This window comes from Rattus rattus, chromosome 7 (assembly GCF_011064425.1).
Source record: "Rattus rattus isolate New Zealand chromosome 7, Rrattus_CSIRO_v1, whole genome shotgun sequence".
NCBI lineage: Eukaryota > Metazoa > Chordata > Mammalia > Rodentia > Muridae > Rattus > Rattus rattus.
In genome coordinates this window covers 107373322-107393045 of record NC_046160.1, presented here as the reverse complement: position 1 = coordinate 107393045, position 19724 = coordinate 107373322, and the positions used below count along the sequence as shown (strand labels likewise).

At 36.4% G+C, this 19724-nt stretch overlaps 1 pseudogene; it reads left to right on the top strand.

The window, feature by feature from the left end:
• The window catches only part of LOC116906176, a 143142-nt pseudogene that overhangs the window by 40717 nt on the left and 82701 nt on the right, over nt 1-19724 (top strand).

Sequence of the window (19724 nt, the reverse complement as noted above, 5' to 3'; positions counted from 1 at the left end):
AGTATTCTTTACGAGTGACAACGTCTGTCTATGTAAGTTGGAAAATATAATAAGGATATGAAAAATTATCCAGACTCTATCAGACATATAATGGAGACTGGTATATATAAAGACATTCCTCACAGAAGATCAAAGATAGGCATCTTAAGAGAAGTCTTGGGCAATACACTGTAACATATAGCTTGAGAAAGAAATAGTCATTGTAGTGGGGACACTGAAAGACTTCCCAGGAATGTTTGAATGCAGCATGGGCCATTGAGTCTGGGCTGGGTTAGAATTTCTTCAAATACAGCTACATATTGCCGTTTAGATTCTTGGAACATTTGTACTCACTTCCTTTTTCTGTACCATACATTTTTAAAAATGTTTTTGAGGCATCTACTAAAACTCTGATGAGTCTCTTTTAGAATTCTACATGTACATTCAATTGCACTTAACAGTGTGGGCTGTAGAAGATGGTGCTCTAAAACTACTGGCTTTGTGCCCTTGGCAAGTGACCAGTCCATCCTGTTTGTATCAGTTTTCATCTTCAGATCATACATACTAACATTCAATCCCATCCACTTTTTTCTGAGGATGAACACAGCTAATAATGTACTATACTTGAATTAGCAAATGTTGTGCAAAAAATTCTATCAAGCATTTTAGTAAGTGAGCTGCAATAGCTGTATCTTTATTACCAGGAACATACAACCAACTTGCCTTTAATTTCCATTCTTTCCTGCTGTTCATTTATGGCTGAGATGCTGGAGTGCCCCATGATCCATTCACAGTGAAAGGCCACGTTCTGAAGATAGGGGATCTATTAATATTTATAGCAATTCCTTATACTAACAACCTAAAATAATTCTTTCTTTTCATAAAATTAACTTTCATAATTTAAAAATATGTATTTGAACAGACCTTTACAATATAGAGGTTTAGAACTTTTCCTTTTATTCTGCAGTATTGGCAAAAACCTACAAATAGATCCCTGGATATAGGAATAGAAAATATTTTTGTGTTGTGAAAAAATATATATATCATATATACAGTCTAATTTTTACCATAGATGAAAATTAGTTGCTTTAGAAATTTGCGGGGGCTGGAGAGATGGCTCAGTGGTTAAGAGCTCTGACTGCTCTTCCGGAGGTCCTGAGTTCAATTCCCAGCAACCACATGGTGGCTCACAACCATCTGTAATGGGGCTGATGTCCTCTTCTGGTGTCTGAAGATAGCTACAGTGTTTGCATATACATAAAATAATAAATAAATCTTTAAAAAAAGAAATTTGCGACAATTTGATCCCATGAAACAGTTCTTTTGAGTTCATGTGACAATATAAATGAAGTACACTTGTTTTATTGAAAGCTGGTAATAAAATGATATTTTCAACAGGACCAAATATTCTCCCATATGCATGTGACCTGTGCTATTATTGCTTAACTATATACTAGGTAACATTGAGTAATCAAAAGGTTTGATCTAGGTACTGTGGGCTTGGGCTACTGTGAAGATCAGGGAATGCATTACCCATGAAACCCTACATCTTGAGGGCAGTAGAAAGACAAACATTTTGTCTGTATAAGTTTGTCATCTTTGATTGCTTTTACAGTTGTGGAAAAACTGGCTAAGACAACTGCTACTACATCTCAGTTTTGTCACTTTTACAAATGTCTTAATTTTATGTCTACAGAAATAACTCACAGAATCTCATAATTAGTATATTATCCTTGACAAATGATTAACAATTTTACTTTACCATAACCTATGAAGATTAAATTTCCTTAAGTGAATTGTTAAAATAATCTATTTTCTTCACTTTTATGTAAGGAATTGCTAGAAACATTTCTGAGAATCTAAGATAACCTTGGAATAAGTCTACTCTCTTAGAGTGTATGTTCTCCTTGGACATTTATTTGGGCCCTTAACATTTTATTCTGCTGTAAATTTTAGTTGCGGTCCTATTCTTTACAACCAACTTTTCAAGGTTTAATGTCAGCTCTTAATTTGACTTTAAACTTGGCTAGTTTTTGAATGTATGTGACAGAGTACAAGTTTCAACTTCCCTTATTAATCTCATCTGTTCAGTTAATTCCTTTGGGAAAAGGCACAGCCACCAATGAGGCCAGTCAACCTCAACTGTACTTGTTATCTGTGCAAATGCATGCTAAAAGCAAGATCTGGGAGTTCTAAGGTGATGAAGACTATAAAGATATGGGGAAAAAGCACTTGTCTTCCACAAACATATTATTAAATTCATTGATGATATATATATTTATACATATATATACATATATATACACATATATATGTGTGTTTGTGTATGTATATATTTTTTCATATTATTGTGTACATAGTATAAGAAGAAAATAATTGATATGTTTCATTCATTTTATTCTTTGCCTAATTTGTTCTTTTAAATATAAAACTCACGTTAATGAAATTAGTGAGATTTTCATTTTATCTTTTTCATTCTATTGTTAAATTTCAAACTATGTCAGAAGGTCATAACTATATGAACCTGTATCAAGTTTACTTAAGAAGTAACTTTACATTTTCAAAGAAAGCATAGTTAATAAAAATGACTAAAATAAAATGTTTTGAATAAAAATAAATATTTATCAGTCCCCAGCTCCGAAAAAAAATATTTAATACCACATAGCTTCTTTTGAAAATAATTTTATAGATTTGTTTATTATGTATACAGCATTCTGTCTGCATGTATGTCTGCAGACCAGAAGAGGGTACCAGATTTCATCATAGATGGTTGTGAGCCACCATATGGTTGCTGGGAATTGAATTCAGGACCTCTGGAAGAACAGTTAGTGCTCCTAACTTCTGAGCCATCTCTCCAGCACTGCCACATAGCTTCTTTATAGTATATGACTAATTTATTAATCAAAGACAATAATACCAAACCAATAACAGTGAATCTACATGACTGTTATATCATTAAGGGCCACAGGTAAATTCTTCCAATCCCCTCAGGGGCATATACAAAACACCCCAAAACATTCATTATATTTCCAGTCTATAAACATAGGCCTTCAAGGAGTATTCCATATCCAACTGCAGCACAAAGTTTTTATGAGTATGAATAAATTCCCAAATGATGAGTATGTCATAAAATTGTGTAAAAAACAAGGAACACTCAAGATCTAAAGGATGTAAGATAAAGTCATCAAACTTATAAAACTGAATGATGTAAAGTAAATTCCCACCTATCTGAGAACTCAAAATGTACTTTCTATTATCAATGTTGCATATTATTTGGGAGGCTTTACTATTTTTACTTGTGTGTAAATAATAAAACATTGCATGGGGTCCTATTATTAAATATATTTAATTCTGAAATAAAATAACAAAGATATTAATACTTTCATGAGGGTAACAGAAAGTAATAAACAGAAAGTAATTTGATTTTGAATTTATTCATGAACTTATAGATGTTAAAGGGTTTGTCCTCTTAAGGTTCACTAGAAATATGACAACATATTATATAGGCCTGAGGTAGGGATGAGGGCAGGAGATATTGCTCAGGGCTTAAGAGTAGGTTATGTACCTGAGTTCAGTTTTCAGAAACCATGTGGAGAAGCTCACAGTTGTCTTTAACTCCAACACCATTAAATATAATTCCCATGTCTGGGCTCTGTGGGTACCTGCTATTATATGCATTTGCTGAAACATATACCCACATATTCATACCACTTCTCTTACATATACAAAGATTAAAAATAAATTTTTTTTAATCTGTGAAAGAATGAGAGAAATCAAGAAGATTCAAATCCTAAAGTTACTTGTCAAAAAGAATTTTTTCAGTAAAAATTTGTTTCAAAATGAAAAATGTGATATTCTGTTTAGAAAAGTATCAATTTTCCTGGTATGTCTCATAAGCTTACTTATTTGTTTATTTGCTTACAATTGGATAAATAAAGCTTGTAGATGCTGAACTCTGTGGTCAAAATTAATGAGACCACATAAGTCTTTGGTTTATGTCTTGAATCTTTCGGTGCGTTCCTTTGTCAAGATGTGATTTTTAGGCTTTCAAAGAACTCTTGGCTCTGAAGAAACTATACTCTTTCTGCAAGGATTATTACAACCATATCTGTTGATCAGGTCATGACTTCTTGATTCATTAGTTTCGTTCCAGTCAAGACTCCAACTTTATAAGGCTTGAATGCAGGCAAGACAAAGATTAGCCTCAGTAAACTTTTGAGGTTGGTGTTCTATCTATAGCTGTTCTCACCATAAAATGGGAGGGAAAACTTATGAGTGTTAAATAGGAAGCTTATGTTATGATGGTTTTTGCATTTGTAAGTCTTGTAGTTAATCACACTGAGAGTCATAGAGAATAGTGATCGGCAAAAGGACAATATGAACATAGCATGCAATTCATTCCTCAGTCAAGGAGACATCCATCCTGTCCTCTGTCCTAAATATCCATCCTTAGGTTCCAGTGAATATATTTTCTGAATAGTCTCATATTGCCTACTTGTCTTTATCACAGATTGGGTAGACTGAGCTAACTGACCAAAATACAGTATTGCTCCTGGAATTATAATCTTAGACTCATCCAGTTGCTGATGGAATTGGTTGGTGTTTCCCAGAATTTGACCAGGAGCCAAAATTGTAGAAAGTTAAAAATGTAGAAAAAATCCTGCAGAGCTCAGAAAGCTATGGCAATCTCAAAGCAAGAAATGCAAATCTCAGTTCACTGAAGAGTTTCTAATAAATAATAGAGGGTTAATATCAAAGGTCCTCCATACCCAAGCTCAGCCTGCTGGCAAAGGATAGAGACATAAACTCTTGGCCTCTGTGCCTAGATGCATTTTGCTCTATCCTCCAAGTGCTGGGTCAATCTGCCTCTGTTACTCAGTGCCCAGAGCTGTAAGTCCTCGAGTCTGTAAAGCTAACCAGTAAGCAAATGTTAATGAAGAGCTCATAGATATCAACCCTGAGGGAGATTTCCATTGCCTCTTTGATGCACCAGTCCACATCATGCAGAAGAATAGCCAGCAGACAACAGTAAGGAGAAGGTTGACAAATGCACCGACATGCAAAAAGGAAATAATCATGGCAAGGGAGAAAGTCAAAGCCTGTGACCATTCACGACCCACTTTAACTCAAAAGCTTATATGCTTTTTCTATTGAGATGGGTAAGAATGGCGAGACTAGATACTTTTGAGAAAATCTGTCAATGGCATTTAGGGAACTTTAGGGTGCTTCAGATCCAAATGTCTGAATCATAGAATTCACTGGGTTCTAGGGGTTAGTGAATGATCACAGTTAAAGGAGTACAGAAAACTTATGTGCCACACAAGCGTGTTCAAACCTAATGACACGCCTCACTTTGTGAAATAGAGATTCAATCATTGAATGCTTAAGGAAGGAAACCAGAAGCACATATCCCTTCCTTGGTGCTTCTGAAATAGATAGTTTCACTGCTTTTGGAATATATAGAAGTGTAAAACTTGTTTAGGAAAACCTTAATGCCAAAATTTATTTTTTAATCTCTTTATATTCTTAAGGTCGGTTTTTCAGAATATGAATAAAAAGCTTTTTGTTGTTGTTGTTTTAGTTCTGAGTTCTAACAAAAGCATTTGATTTTTTTTCACATAAATAGCACCAGGTTTTTAAAACCTAAAGCTGAAGCACTAAACTTTATCAACACATATATGCATTTCAATGTTTACTTAAAAAGTAGTTGTTCATGTGAGGAAGTCTGTATCTTGTGGAATAATACAGGTACTTAATAGCTTGACTGCTAGAGAACCTTTAATGCACTGTAACTCTGTGATAATATGTGGAGAAAACACCATAAGAAGAAATAACTTTTAAATAATATGTTATTTTGTAATTGATTCCCCTTCAATCTTAAATTTATTTTATCTAATGCTAGTTTTGAGGGAGTAATGAAACAGAATGATATGGATTCGTGCCATTTTTTTTAAAAAAATTCCATGTTCAGCAAAATCATGTAGAATTACTGAATGTGCCAACACAAAATATAGCTCATATACAAATGTATTAATTTGAGCCAAGTGGTGCAATTAGAAACAAATTTCCTTTTATGGAAGATATTTATTTCCCTTTATAGAAATGTCTTTGGTGGAGGAAGAGACTCAGCAGCTCTTTGCTATTAATTATCTGTGTGTATATGATATACATAGTATGCATGTTCACACGTGCATGTAAAGAGATGGCATAAGTGCACATGTATCTGTGTTTACCTGTATGTATGTTTAGATGTTCACCAAGTGTCTTCCTTAATCATTCTCTGCAGTGGTTTTTGAGGAAGGCCTTGGGTTGAATATATGCTCACTGGTTGGCTAGACTAGCTGGGTAGAATAATCCGGAGCTACTCCTGTCTGTGTCCCTCCCATTCTCTCCACCTCTTCCTGTTTATTCCCCTCCACTTCCTACTCCTTCTCCCACATAGAAATGACAGGCACATGTCTCAGCTCTCACTTTTAACTGGCTAATTGGAATTTGAACTCAGTTCCTCATACATACACTGCAACCACTCTGCCATTTGAACAAACTCCCCAGACCCCAAACAGTTTTTATCAACAGAGATGCCACAGGCTAATAAAGTCTGTTGATTTTTCCTCGCTGTCTTTGGACAATTTCATTACAGGGATTTAGCTAGAGAACATAAGACAAAGAATTATTTTCTCATCCCTTCACAGGTAAAGAGATGGAAATAAATCCATATTCTGGACAAGATCTAAATATCTGTATTTTAGTAAAATCTTTAGATAGGTTGTAAATCGTCATCAAATCTCCATTAGAAATGTTTATCTTGATTTTCGTTTTTGGAATGAAAAAAGAAATATGACAAAATGAAATGATAGTTAGATCTATTAATCATAATTCTCTTAAAAGTAAATGGCAAACATAAAGCTTGGCAGTGGTGAGACTTGTCTTTAATCCTAGCACCTCAGACCGAGAAGCAAGCAGATCTCTGAGCTCCAGAGCAAACTGGTCTATATAATGAACTCTGGGACAGACAGGGCTATACAAAGAACTCTGTCTAGAAAAACCAAACAAAAATGAAATAAAACCACTATCACCACTAACAAAAAACAGTAACAACTCCAAAAATCATTTAATAAAGAAGCCATCAAAACAGTAATAAGACCCCTGTTGTAATACACATGATACAAAATAATTTCATTTCCAATCCATGAAATAATTTATTAGGTGTTACTTTCTAATTTGTATTCTTAAACATTTTCCTGTATTTGGCAGGGATGGCTGTTTTGTCATATCGATAGTATTTGTTGCGTGTGTCTGTGTGGCTTTGTTTGAGATCAGAAGGAAACTTTACCTCATCCAGGTATTGTTTCATAAGGGGAACATTTAAAGTGTTTACAGTCTACTTACAAGTGCAAAAAAAATCAGAATTGAATTTGAAAGTGTGCAGAAAATATTAGCTATTCAAATGAAGCCTTTTCAATCTGTTTACTCCACTCTCCCGCTACAGTGCTATGAAGCATGATGAACTGATGTAAAAGCCAGCTTCCTCTCCTATCTAGGAAAAAAAAATCCTCAAGAGTAGCTTTGAATTAGTACTGCAGCTAACAAGGATCTCTCTTTTTATTGGATATTTTTTATTTACATTTCAAATGTTATGCCCTTTCCCTATTTCCTGTCCATAAACCCCCTATCCTATCCCCCTCCCCCTGCTTCTATGAAGGTGTTTCCCCACCTACCCACTCCTTCCGGCCCCTCTGCCCTGACTTTCCCCTACACTGGGGTCTCAAACCTTGGCAGGACCAAGGGCTTCTCCTCCCATTATTGTCCAACAAGGCCATCCTCTGCTACATATGCAGCTGGGGCCATGGGTCTGCCCATGTGTACTCTTTGAATGTTGGTTTATCTCTGGGAGCTCTGGTTGGTTGGTATTGTGGTTCTTATGGAGTTGCAAACTCCTTCAGCTCCTTCCATCCTTTCACAAGGATCTCTTCTATCCCTAAATCCATTTCTGTCTAATTCAACATATTAGGGTGAATAGAAGTTTGACCCGAGAATTATAAAAAGCTTTAAAAGAAATATGCAGTGCACAATACCATCTTATAATTTCCTAACTGCTTATGGCATCCCTGTTTTGTTTGTAATACCTTTCCATTATTTTAATTTCTAAAATAACATTTATTTGTTTATGTCTCTTAAGTTCCCCTGGCTTTGATCTAATTCTGCTGTACAATTCAGTTGCAACTAAGCTTTAAAACTGTCTAACAGTACAGGCATAGATGCATCACTAAAGAATATACATAGTGAGTTATACATGACATAGTACACATAACACAATGATTTAAATACAACATCATAAATTCTGTTTGGTAGCCAATATTTTAAGTATTCAAACACTTAACCCGCATATTGTTTCAATGTATCTCTTAAAATACATTTTTAAAGATTGATTTATTTTATTTATATGAGTATACTATAGCTGTCAGGTGTACCAGTTGAGGTCATTGGATCTTATGATATATGGTTGTGAGACCCCATGTGGTTGTTGTGATTTGAGCTCAGGACCTCTGGAAGAGCAGTCAGTGCTCTTACCCACTGAGCCATCTCTCCAGTCCTTTAAAATATGATCAATTTGAAATGCCATTGCGGCATTTCATAATCAGGATAGCCAAAATGGCAGTAATTCTGAGAATATATTTTGGGGGATTGAAAATATTATGAATGGATAGACATAAGTGCGTTTGTCTAACAAGGCATATGACCCAATCAGCATGGGAGGAGTAATCACTATTTGTCTCACAGACTTGCTTGGGCATTGTAAAAACAATACACTAGAACATAGTTCAGAGGAGAATATGATATGGAATCTTGATTAAATTTTTAATACTAAGATTGGTGGTAGCCACAAACAGCGGTATTTAATTTGCATGAGCTGTAGAAACAACTAGGCAAGAAATAGCAAGAATCCTAAATCCTAAATGTGTTGATTTTCTTTGACCCAGTTAAATACACTTTGTCTATACCAAAATAATAGGAATTTATCTCTCTGGGTGGTAATGTTCTGAGTCCCTCAATGCTTCCTATATTAGTACATTCTTAAATTATTTACTTGGATTTCATACTGTCTGGATTGAAAAAGCAAACTTAACGTGAAACAAAATTCTCATGTGTACAGCGTTTGTTTCCCAGATCCATTACTAGCTTAGCTTGGGCAAGTGATTCTGTTCTCAAGCAGTTAGCAAATGAGCAAAGGAAGGTGAGGCCGTATGCAGTCACCTCTTCGAATACACTTCTCCGGGCTTATTAAGGTGATAAACACCTTTGACCAAAGCTTATGGTCAGCAACATGGTCAGCAGAATCGGATCCTCCTGTTACTTTTGGCTTTTATGAGTATAGCACAACAGCTGCGTAAGCAGCTCGCTGTGGCAGTCCAGATTGCCCGGAGACTCTTCGTCACCACCTGCTTTGGGGTTTTCAGTGAGCCCAGGTATGTTTTAATAACCTAGGAACTCTTCAGCGCCGTTCCCATCACCAGCCAGTCGCTGTATATCTTGGCAAAGACGAACTTCTTTCTAAGGAAAAGAGAAATATTTCCATTCTTTAATAAGTCATTCCAAGTTTCCTGTGATGTTATAAATAATCGAGCAAGCAGCCGGCTTTATTCTGCTTAATTTGATATGGCAGGTTTGCAGTGTCGAAAAGTTCACCCTCAACATAAACCATGCAACTGGACGCTGACCAATATTCTCCTTCGCGATGGGATAAACTTTATTATCAAGCTCACTCAGGAAGGCAGCTAAGACTCTGCCTGGCCTTCCCAGGCACTGACTGATAGGGAAGTCTGAGCAGGCCCTGCATACTGTTAGCATGAGGTCAACCCTTCCTGGGCTTTCTCTGAGGGAAGCAACAAACTAGTCTGACAAACTTAGCTAATATACCTGTCACTCAAGGTCAGGGAGAAGGAGGCTAGAAAAACAAAGTTGAACTTAACATGTGAGTAATTGAGAGAAGAAGAATTACATATCCCTTCCAGTAAACATTTTGATAAAAAGAGGCACATGACACTCTATGTCAAATGGCCTTTCACAACCCAGTTCAAGAGCTGCCTTAGACCTTGTAAATCCACAGAGAACTGAGTTCTGGGCACAGAGCTGAAGGTCACCGACGATAGTGATGAAAGATAAAACGACCATATATTTCGGTGCTTGGCCAAGAATTTGAAATCTGCTGAAAGAGCTCAAACGGCATTCTTCCAGTTAGGCTGACTTTTAATAGATGTTTTTGTTGTTTTTAGTCCTCTGCAGGTATTTACGAATTGAACACGCTCAGTTGAGACGAAACAGCTCAAGTGTGCTTTTCATTGATTCACAGAACTTATTTAAAGAGGAAGGGAAAAATAATTTCTGAGCCTGTGTTAGCAAATGTGAAAATTAAACAATATCCTTTAATAATACATTTGTTCAAGTCGTTCATAGTTCTTCGGGTCTTATGTTTTAAGTTTGCATTTCATCCAAACCTGACCTCCTTTTCGTCCCATTTTCTTAAAATTCTTTGTTTAGAACCCCATTTTTTTTTAATAGGGTTATTTGTCCTAAGGCTACTCATCTGTTGTAGGATTGGTGAAGATCTTTTCCCAATCTGTTGGTTGCCGCTTTTTCAATCCTTTAGGATCATTTTTAGGAAATGCCATTTGGTGTTTTGTTTGAATTAAATTTTATCAAGCTAAGTAGGAAAAGCTGAAACCAAATGTAAGACAAGGATCAGAATTTAGATCAAGGTTTTGAATCCATTGTGTAAAATGCATGGGTTTGTTGGTTTACCCAGAAGAGAGAAGAGAGGAAAGAGAAAGAGGGAGAAGAGGACTGGGAGGAGATTTATTTGAAAAAAGGTGAAGGAGGTGGGAAGAATATAGGTAAAAGGTAGAGGCTGACTTTTAATAGATGTTTTTTGTTGAGGTATTTAATTGGGGGAAAAGAGACAGAGAACTTATTAAAAGGAAGGAAAAAAGATGCCTGTGTTGTGTGTGTGTGTGTGTGTGTGTGTGTGTGTGTGTGTGTGTGTGTGTGTGTGTAGGTGGTTTCAACATAATAACCTGCACTCAAGTCTTCAAATTTGAGGATCGAATTTGAGTTTTGTTAGGTGTGCATTGTTTAGAAGAGGCCCAGAAAGGAAAACACAAGATATAGAGAAAGATCTCATCTCTATTGTGTAAGGGTCCACCTCCTTGGCACAATCTTTGTGTGTTGTTGTGTTTCTTTCTTTTTTTTTTTTTTGTGCTTTTTAAAATTTTTTTTCTCCATCTTTATTAAATTTTTTTTTTCTTTTATTTTTTTCTCATCTTTTTACATTTCAATTGTTATCACTTTTCCCCGTTTCCAGGCAAACATCCCCCTAGCCCCTCCCCCTCCCCTTCTTGATCTCAGTTAGCAACATCTTATGGTGTGGATACAGGACAACCTCCATTCCTGCATCGCAAATCACAATTTATTAGACAGCTGTTGTGTCATCCTGCTTTCCTCCTGTGTCTGCTAAAGCCTTATCCTTGCTATTTCAGAGTACATAATTAGCCTTGGAGAAATAGTGCATCGGTTTACAGTAATAACTACAATGAAGTGCAGGAATCAATGGCTTCAATTGTGAGGCATTTTATCGAATCATGGTTGTGGAGGTTGGAAGTCTGAAGTCACAGGGTTGATAGGTCTTCCTCTATCAAGACCTGAAAGGAATGTTTACCTTCACACTTTCTTATTACATTCTGGGGCTTGACTGGCAGATAATTGCCTTCTTTGTTTTGTAAGGTGGTAACACTAACTTTTATTTCTTCATTATATTTCATTCTGGCTCAATATTGATATTTACGTGGTGAACTTCTTGTGAGAACACTACTCATAATAAATAGAGGGAACGCCCAGTTTTACCACAACCATATCTTAATTATATCTACAGTTACTCTAGTTCTAATAAACTTTCAAATCCGGGCATATGGAGAATGAGCAGTTGAAGATATCTTTTTGAGTGAGGGGTAAATACATCACTTGGGAACAGGTGATAACATGTACTAAATTGGCAGCCGTATAATTCCTCATATAAAGTCAGTTTATAAGGAATCGATGAATACCTATGCATTAAGTAACCTTGCCCATTTGTATATATGAAATAAAATTTACTTTACTGGAAATCCAGGATGCCAATGACAACAAAACCAAATTAACTTAAATATATAAGCTTGTGATAGGTTTCTGTCCAACATTCCCTAAATTCTCCTGCAACCTTAGTGAGACAAGTGAAATGCCATCCCATGGATGCTTTGTGGTTAGGAATCAGTTGAAATGGCTCTGTTTAAAAAAGACCAGTGTATTTTAATTGGATGTGTTTAACTGAAGCGTTAAATGAAGACATTGCTGGCCAGAACAAGATCCTATGCTAGATAAGGGCAAATATAATAAAGATGACAGGATGCCTCTCTGCCACAAGTGAGATCATTATAAAATTGTTACTCACTAAGGCAAAGGGCAGAATATATCATTTTACTATAAAATAGTACATTTTTAACTTTCCTTCATATCTATATTTTGGAGATCCTCCATCTAGCTTTAGGAAGTCACAAAAATATTTCCAGTTCTTTTTTAAGACTAATCACGAGATATATTACTTTAAAGGTTCAAGTCTTCAGACAGCTTAATTTTTTGTCTGTTTTCTATTTTTTGCAATTAAAATATATTATAATAAAATGTTTGTGGTTGTCAAAAGCCAGATAAAATTGCCTCAAACTGTTTGCAACTGAACTCCCATGATTCATTAATTCAGGTGACATGCTGCCAAATATTTTATTAAAGAACTGCTTTTGATATTGGGGTAATAAATAAAAGTGGAATGAAACTTTCTCCTAATTTACACATATTATGTCAGAGAAGCCATTAAATATCCACCCTTCCAAGTAGCCTTATTAAATTCTATTTATACAATATAAACTCAGGAATGGCCATAAAGGAAAATGGATCAGAGAATTAGAAGGTAAACTAGCAGCAGCTCTATGTAGAAAGATCTTAGTCACTGTGATTTCTCCAGCGATTCCCCTTAACTAATTTAAGATCATGATTAGATACAGAGTAAGTGATAAGTACAATGTGAAGGCATGAGCAATAGAGTCACCAGAATACCCAGAAATTGCAGTATGGGTATGACTACTACCACCAGTATTTTAATGTTTCTTGGACCAATGACAACTACCAAAGACATTTGCAAAATGAAAGACCATAGGGAGTAATTCAATATGCACAAAAGGTGCCAGGATCAGAAAACTCAACACAGTAAGAACAAGACTGAGAAACAGTATAAGACAATTTGTTTAATTGAAATGAAATTATTTGAACTTGACAAAAGTTTGTTAGACAATAAAGAATGTAATGACAATCTTGTATTGCTTTGGAGTCTCCCAAAGCTGCCCCTGAGACTGTATATAGGTGCAATCAATTTATGCATTAACTTGGTTGAAGATAATTCCCAGTTTTTCCAAGCATATAAGCTTCAAGACCATAGAAGCAGTACTGAACTTTTCTAGAAGATCAGAAGTTCTACATCAATGGGAGGAGAGGTCCTTGGTCCTGAGAAGACACGATGCCCCAGTGTAGAAGAATGCCAGGGCAGGGAGTCAGCATCCTGTAAAAGGGATAACATCTGAAATATAAACAAATAAAATATCCAATTAAAAATTGTATTAAAGAGAGAGAGAGAGAGAGAGAGAGAGAGAGAGAGAGAGAGAGAGAGAGAGAGAGAAGTTCTACCTGTAAACAAAGTCTTTTTTTCCCCCGATTAGAGTTCTAGTCTTCTCTTGAGGTTCCTTGCCTGGATCCCTGTCCTAACTTTTATGGTTTTTCCCTTTGTCAGCTTCTACATTTGCTTGTTTGGAATCCCTGTGATGAACGCCATATATGTAATTCTTACTAATTGGGATTATTTGGTCACATTCCATCTAATAAATAAGCAATCATAGAAATAATCAAAAAAGGGTAAAAACATGAAGGAGACAAAGATTCAAACGAATAAAATGATCATGTCCTGTCATGGGTAGTGTTAGCATTCCTTCTAGGATCTGCCAAACATTTACCTAACAACAGCCAGGTAAACCCATCTTGCTAGATATGAGTGACTCTTTGCCTCCCTCCTCTCTCTCCTTTTCTGTCTGATCCCCTTTGCTCTCTCTGACCCCGTTCTTCCCATCTCCTCTTCCATTCCCTGCTCTCTCTCCATGTGTGCCTGGACCTCATTTTATGTTCTCTTCTCTTTCCTTCACATTACTTCCCTCCTCTCTCCCTTCCTCTCTTCTCCTCTCCTTCCCTCCCCTCCCTTTCCCTCCTCTCATCTCCTCTTTTGCTTCTCTTCTTTTCTCTTTTGTCCTCCCTTGTCTTGTCTTGTCTTGTCTTGTCTTGTCTTGTCTTGTCTTCTCTTCTCTTCTCTTCTCTTCTCCTCCTTCCTCTCTGTCTCTGTCTTTGTCTCTGCCTCTCTCTATTTCTTTCTCTGTCTCTGTCTCTTTCTCTGTCTCTGTCTCTGTCTCTGTCTCTCTGTCTCTCTGTCTCTCTGTCTCTCTCTCTCTCTCTCTCTCTCTCTCTCTCTCTCTCTCTGTTTTCCTTACCTCTACTCCCTTCTCAAGCCCCCTTCCCATGACCCCAAATAAAGTCTATTCACAGGTCCTATGGCTGGTACCTCAGAGGGAAGAGATCCTTAACATGGGCCCACTGCACCCCTTCAACAGCACCCTACAGCACTGTACAAAACATGTCCTTGGCTTTACCAAACATATCAGGTAGCCCAGTAAAAGCTCTGAAAACCCTCAAAAAAGAGTGCTTTGAACAAACTTCAACAATATAATATGAATGATGGAGAAGCTAAGTCAGTCAACGGTGAATTCCACCCTGGTCTTCTTAAAGGGACACTTGTAACTCATACTGTGTACTCTCCTCCTGTCCTAAGACCCAGAATCTATATAGAAACAAGAGGGGAGAAGTTCCAAAGCACATTAAAATGCTATGTATGGTCAGGGAACATACAGAATCTGATAAGAAGTTTCTTAAAGGATAGTAACTTCTATTCTGCTGACAGAAATAGAAATAAAATTTCCCAAAAATAGAAATAAAATTCATTATTTCACGAATACAAAATAAGATCATAAAATGGTCTAGTTACAATGGTAGAAGATGAATAAACACCAGTAAAATATTTCTTCATTTTCAAAGCATTTCAGATTTATTGAAAAGAATTGCCTTCTGAGGAGTTGGTAATGCTTCCCGAGCAAGCATGAGGTCCTGAGTTTAGATTTAAGACCCATAGAAAAACAGATGAAACAGAGCACAACTGTAACCACAGAGTTGCTGTTATCATCTGAGAGGTGAAGGCATGAAGCTTCTTGGAATCTTTCACAATAGCTAAACTGTTTGATGAATCAAGAAAATGTCACAACAAAAAGACCTTGTCTCAAGATAGCAGGTAAAGATTGTCACCCAGGATTTTCCTCTGACTGTATATTTGCCCACATTCATTCACACAAACATGCCTATATTCTTTTTTTTAAGATTTTATTTATTTATTGTATATAAGTAACTGTAGCTGTCCTCAGACACACCGGAAGAGGGCATCAGAATCTCATTACAGATGGTTGTGAGCCACCATGAGGTTGTTGGGATTTGAACTCAGGGCCTCTGGAAGAGCAGTCAGTGCTCTTAACCACTGAGCCATCTCTCCAGCCCCCATGTCTATATTCTTAACACATACATTATACATGGCTATTAATCCTAAACCTAAATATTTACATAATAATTGTAGTAAATATTACAAGATTTTTGTAAAGAACTTGCACACTGTTTGGTGAGTTGAAGAGTTACTGCTGACCAGAAATAGCAGAGAATGAAGCATGTTTATGAAAGAAGCATAAGAAAGGACCTGTGAATATTGTAACAATTAGTCCTGAGCATCATCTTTCAATAAAGATAAAGATTAAAATGGAGAGAGATGTGGCACTAAAAAGGAGAACACTGCACAGGAAATTGAAATTCATCTTTGTATCTGAGAGAGAGAGGATTGCAGAAATGGCATGAGCTGGGCTTTAGAATACCTATCCAAAAATCAGAAATTTCTCTTTTGTCCACTGTTCTCACACAGATGTGTCCTTTAAAAAATATGGAGAGTCTGCATCTGCCCTGGATTCTCTACTTAGCTTGAAGTTAAGGTCTAGTTTCATGTTATTCTGTGCCCTCACTCCACATTCTGTTTTTCATTTAGAGCTTGTATATAGGGTAAATTAACAATTCACCACTGTCTGAAATCCTTTGTTATCTTTGTCCAGCCTCTCATGCCGTAAGCAACCAAACCAGTGAGACATCTAATAAGCACTTAGAATTGGCTGGAGGGCAGAGTTGGGTCCAGTGCTTTTGCTGGGTCCAGAGATGCTGTCACTGATCATTGTCCAAGATTCAGAAGCCTTGTGCTGGTTGGAGGAACATGCTTGTTCACAAGAACCCTGAATAATTAAGACACATAAATTTGCAAAACTCATTGTTTTGATTTTTATACAGCCTGGCCTAGTTATAGCCAGAAGATACAGTTTGGTCAAGAACATTGAGTAACTCCACATTGGCCCGAAATCCAAGACATGAGTTCCTCATTTATTTTCTTTATTTTTCTTAGAATACCGCTGAAGTATTTTGCACCAAATCCACCTCATTCCTTTCTCTTCATTTTTCCATTTCAAAAACTTTGATTCACCTGTAAAACAATTTAATAAAAGCCAAAGAATGAACAATGGGGAGAAAACAAATCTCACACATCTGGACACAGTTCTTGAAGCTAGTGATCCAGAAAATGTCTCCAGTGGACAACAGTGATAGGTTGGCCACTGTGGACTCCACTATTTTCTTCTGCAACTGTTGTATTTATTAGCCTGGCAGGGAAAACATTACCAAATCATTAGCTCATGATCACTTGACCATGTTTTCCTTAAGCTCCTACATTATGTGACCCTAATGATGCTAAGGAGAGATTGGTCCTGGTAAGTCAAACAATAGTACATGCTGTGACCACGGAGAGTCAGGGAAAGGAAGAAATATAAGGGGAAACCATGCACATGATTCCACCAATCCAAATACATTTAAACATATTTTAGATTCACATCGGCCCCATTGATTTTCTATTTTGTATTTCTCGAGGCTATTTTTTTTTTGTGATGCAAAGGAAACTCTCCAGAGAATGAAAAGTGGACAGTCAGCACATATTAGCTTGCCGCTTTTACAAGGAAAGTGTTATAGAAGAACGACCTTGCCATTTATCTCTGCAGATAAAATGTCAGAGTCACAGAAAATTTGAAGTCAATGTGGAAGTTGGCAAAGACGATCTTTTCAAAAGGCCAATAACTTCAAACTTTGCTATGGTCGTGTTTACCATGATCTCATTTTCTTAGTCAGAATGCTGTCCTTCATAACTGTGTATTCACAAATCGTATGATTCACATATCTCTAGGTAAGTCAGTTTCTTGCTTTATATCTTTGAAAATCAATGGCTGAAGTCCTGTGGAACCTTCAGTAAACACAAAATCCACAGTTAATCACTCAGCAAATATCCATGAAACTAAATGGCTTTTTCCTCTGCACGGTATCTCAGTGCTTTAAGGGAGCATACATAGGGCAGTCTCTATAAGTGCAAGTTCTCCAGAACACGTTTTGGGAAGCATTCTATGGAAAAGTTCATTTTGGTCATGAGGACACACATTTTTATCCCAGCACCGATTTCTGAACTTATCCCAGCTTTGTATTATCAGTGTACACTGCACATTTTCTAAGAGAAGACTTCTGAACTTCCATTGTCTACACCTCTATACAGCAGGGCAGTACATAGAGTTGTTATATATTTTCCAATGATTACTTGATGTTTGCAGACCTGAAACTAAGTGTTGGGCTCTTCATCGTATAGCAAAGATACATGCGAAAAGATACCAGGGCTTGCTAGAACAAAATATAAATTAGATGAGAATAAAAAAGAATGAATGCAAATGTTTACAAGTTACTTATAGAGAAATAACCTGGAGAATCGTCTGGATTCACTCTCATAATGTGAATATACTAGTCAAGTGTTTTAGCCTGCTGGGTCACTGCGCTTGTTATCTTCAGTGTCATACTTAGAGAAATGTTTCTGGGCATATCTTAAGTAATATGTTTTTCTCTGCTCAGCGATATTAGTTATATAGTTATCAGTTTGTTAAAATGTGAAGTTTTTTGTTTGTTTGTTCTTCTGACTCGTTGTAATTACAACGAGTTGTAATTCACTTGTGAATATCTATATGGGCACGGATGTTAGAACCATGGCTTCCACTAGAAACGGGATTGTGATGGCCCATTTAACGTTTTCACTTTTAGAAATATTTCAACTCTTCCACACACGTCTGTCACTCACTCTCTGGTGGTTAATACAAGAGAATGGATGCAGATTATATACTGCTCTTTAAGAGGTCTCAAGTTTAATTCCTATCATTAATATCAGGTGGCTAATAGCTACCTAGAACACCAGTTGGAAGAGAATGTGATTCCAGTGACCTAAAGGCCAGTCCCTGAGCTTATATATATGAATAGCCCCACACAGGGACCTGGGCATCCGCTTAATTAGAAACAATAAATTAAAATAAATAAATAAATAAATATGATTTCAAAATGATACTGCAATAGAATGAATATTATGTTTCTTACTATTTCATAATGAATTAAGAAGAAATAGGGACACTTGATGGAAGAAGATATATAAAGCGAATCAGGTCCTTTTTAGGTTTTTATTTCTCCCAGGAAATATGAATATTACGAACAGATAACAATTTAAATAATACATATTTTAAGGCAGAGCGAAAATATGTTTAACGTAACTAAGTGTGATGTCTGACAACAGTACTATGTGCATGGTTTTTGATGAAGTGGCAGGGTTTCTATTGCTATTTGTGGTCGTGTCCTTGGCTGCCTACACTATGCAGCTTTTAAAGCACTTCAAGTTGTGTGCAGCAGGCAGACTGAGCCTCCTTATTATGGCATTGTTATGCAGTGTGGTCTATAACTAAAAGTGGATGGAATGTTGACAGGAGAGTGAGACCACTGGAGCTGCACTCAGTCAATGAGTGAAGCTTTATCAAGGTACAGACTGCTGGGCTATCTTCTACAGAAGCAGGCACAGCCCCACCAAAAAGGAGTTTGTGTCTTTATAAGATGATTTAAGTTGGGCAGGAAAGTGCTGTAAGAGCATGAGAAGGAAGGGAAGATTTGAAAGCAAAGAAACTGTCATAAACAGAAATCTCTTCAAGGGAACCTCTAGTCATTAAGATAACAGAATGCTGGGTGGGAATTAAAATGATGTGAGTGTGCGAATAGGTGGCTCTCTGATTCCTTTTTATGCACATTGGTTCTTTTCTTTCTGTTATTTTGTATTATACAACTTGGACGTGATAGTTTTTACCTTACTATATTTCAAGCATTTTATATTTAAAAAATAATTCACTCACTTATTACTTTTAAATATAATAAGTGAATGCATGAAAACCTAGCTACTAATGTACAAATTAGCAACTGAACTATCATTTATAGTTGCTGAGACAGGTAGAATCAGTTTTCTCCAAAGGACCAAGGGACTTGAACAAGCCCAAGAGTGGACAATACAGTGAACAGTTCTGCAAATTGTTAATACATATATTCTATGGGACGGCATTGAGCATAACTTTAATAACTGCTTTTTAATGAAGAAA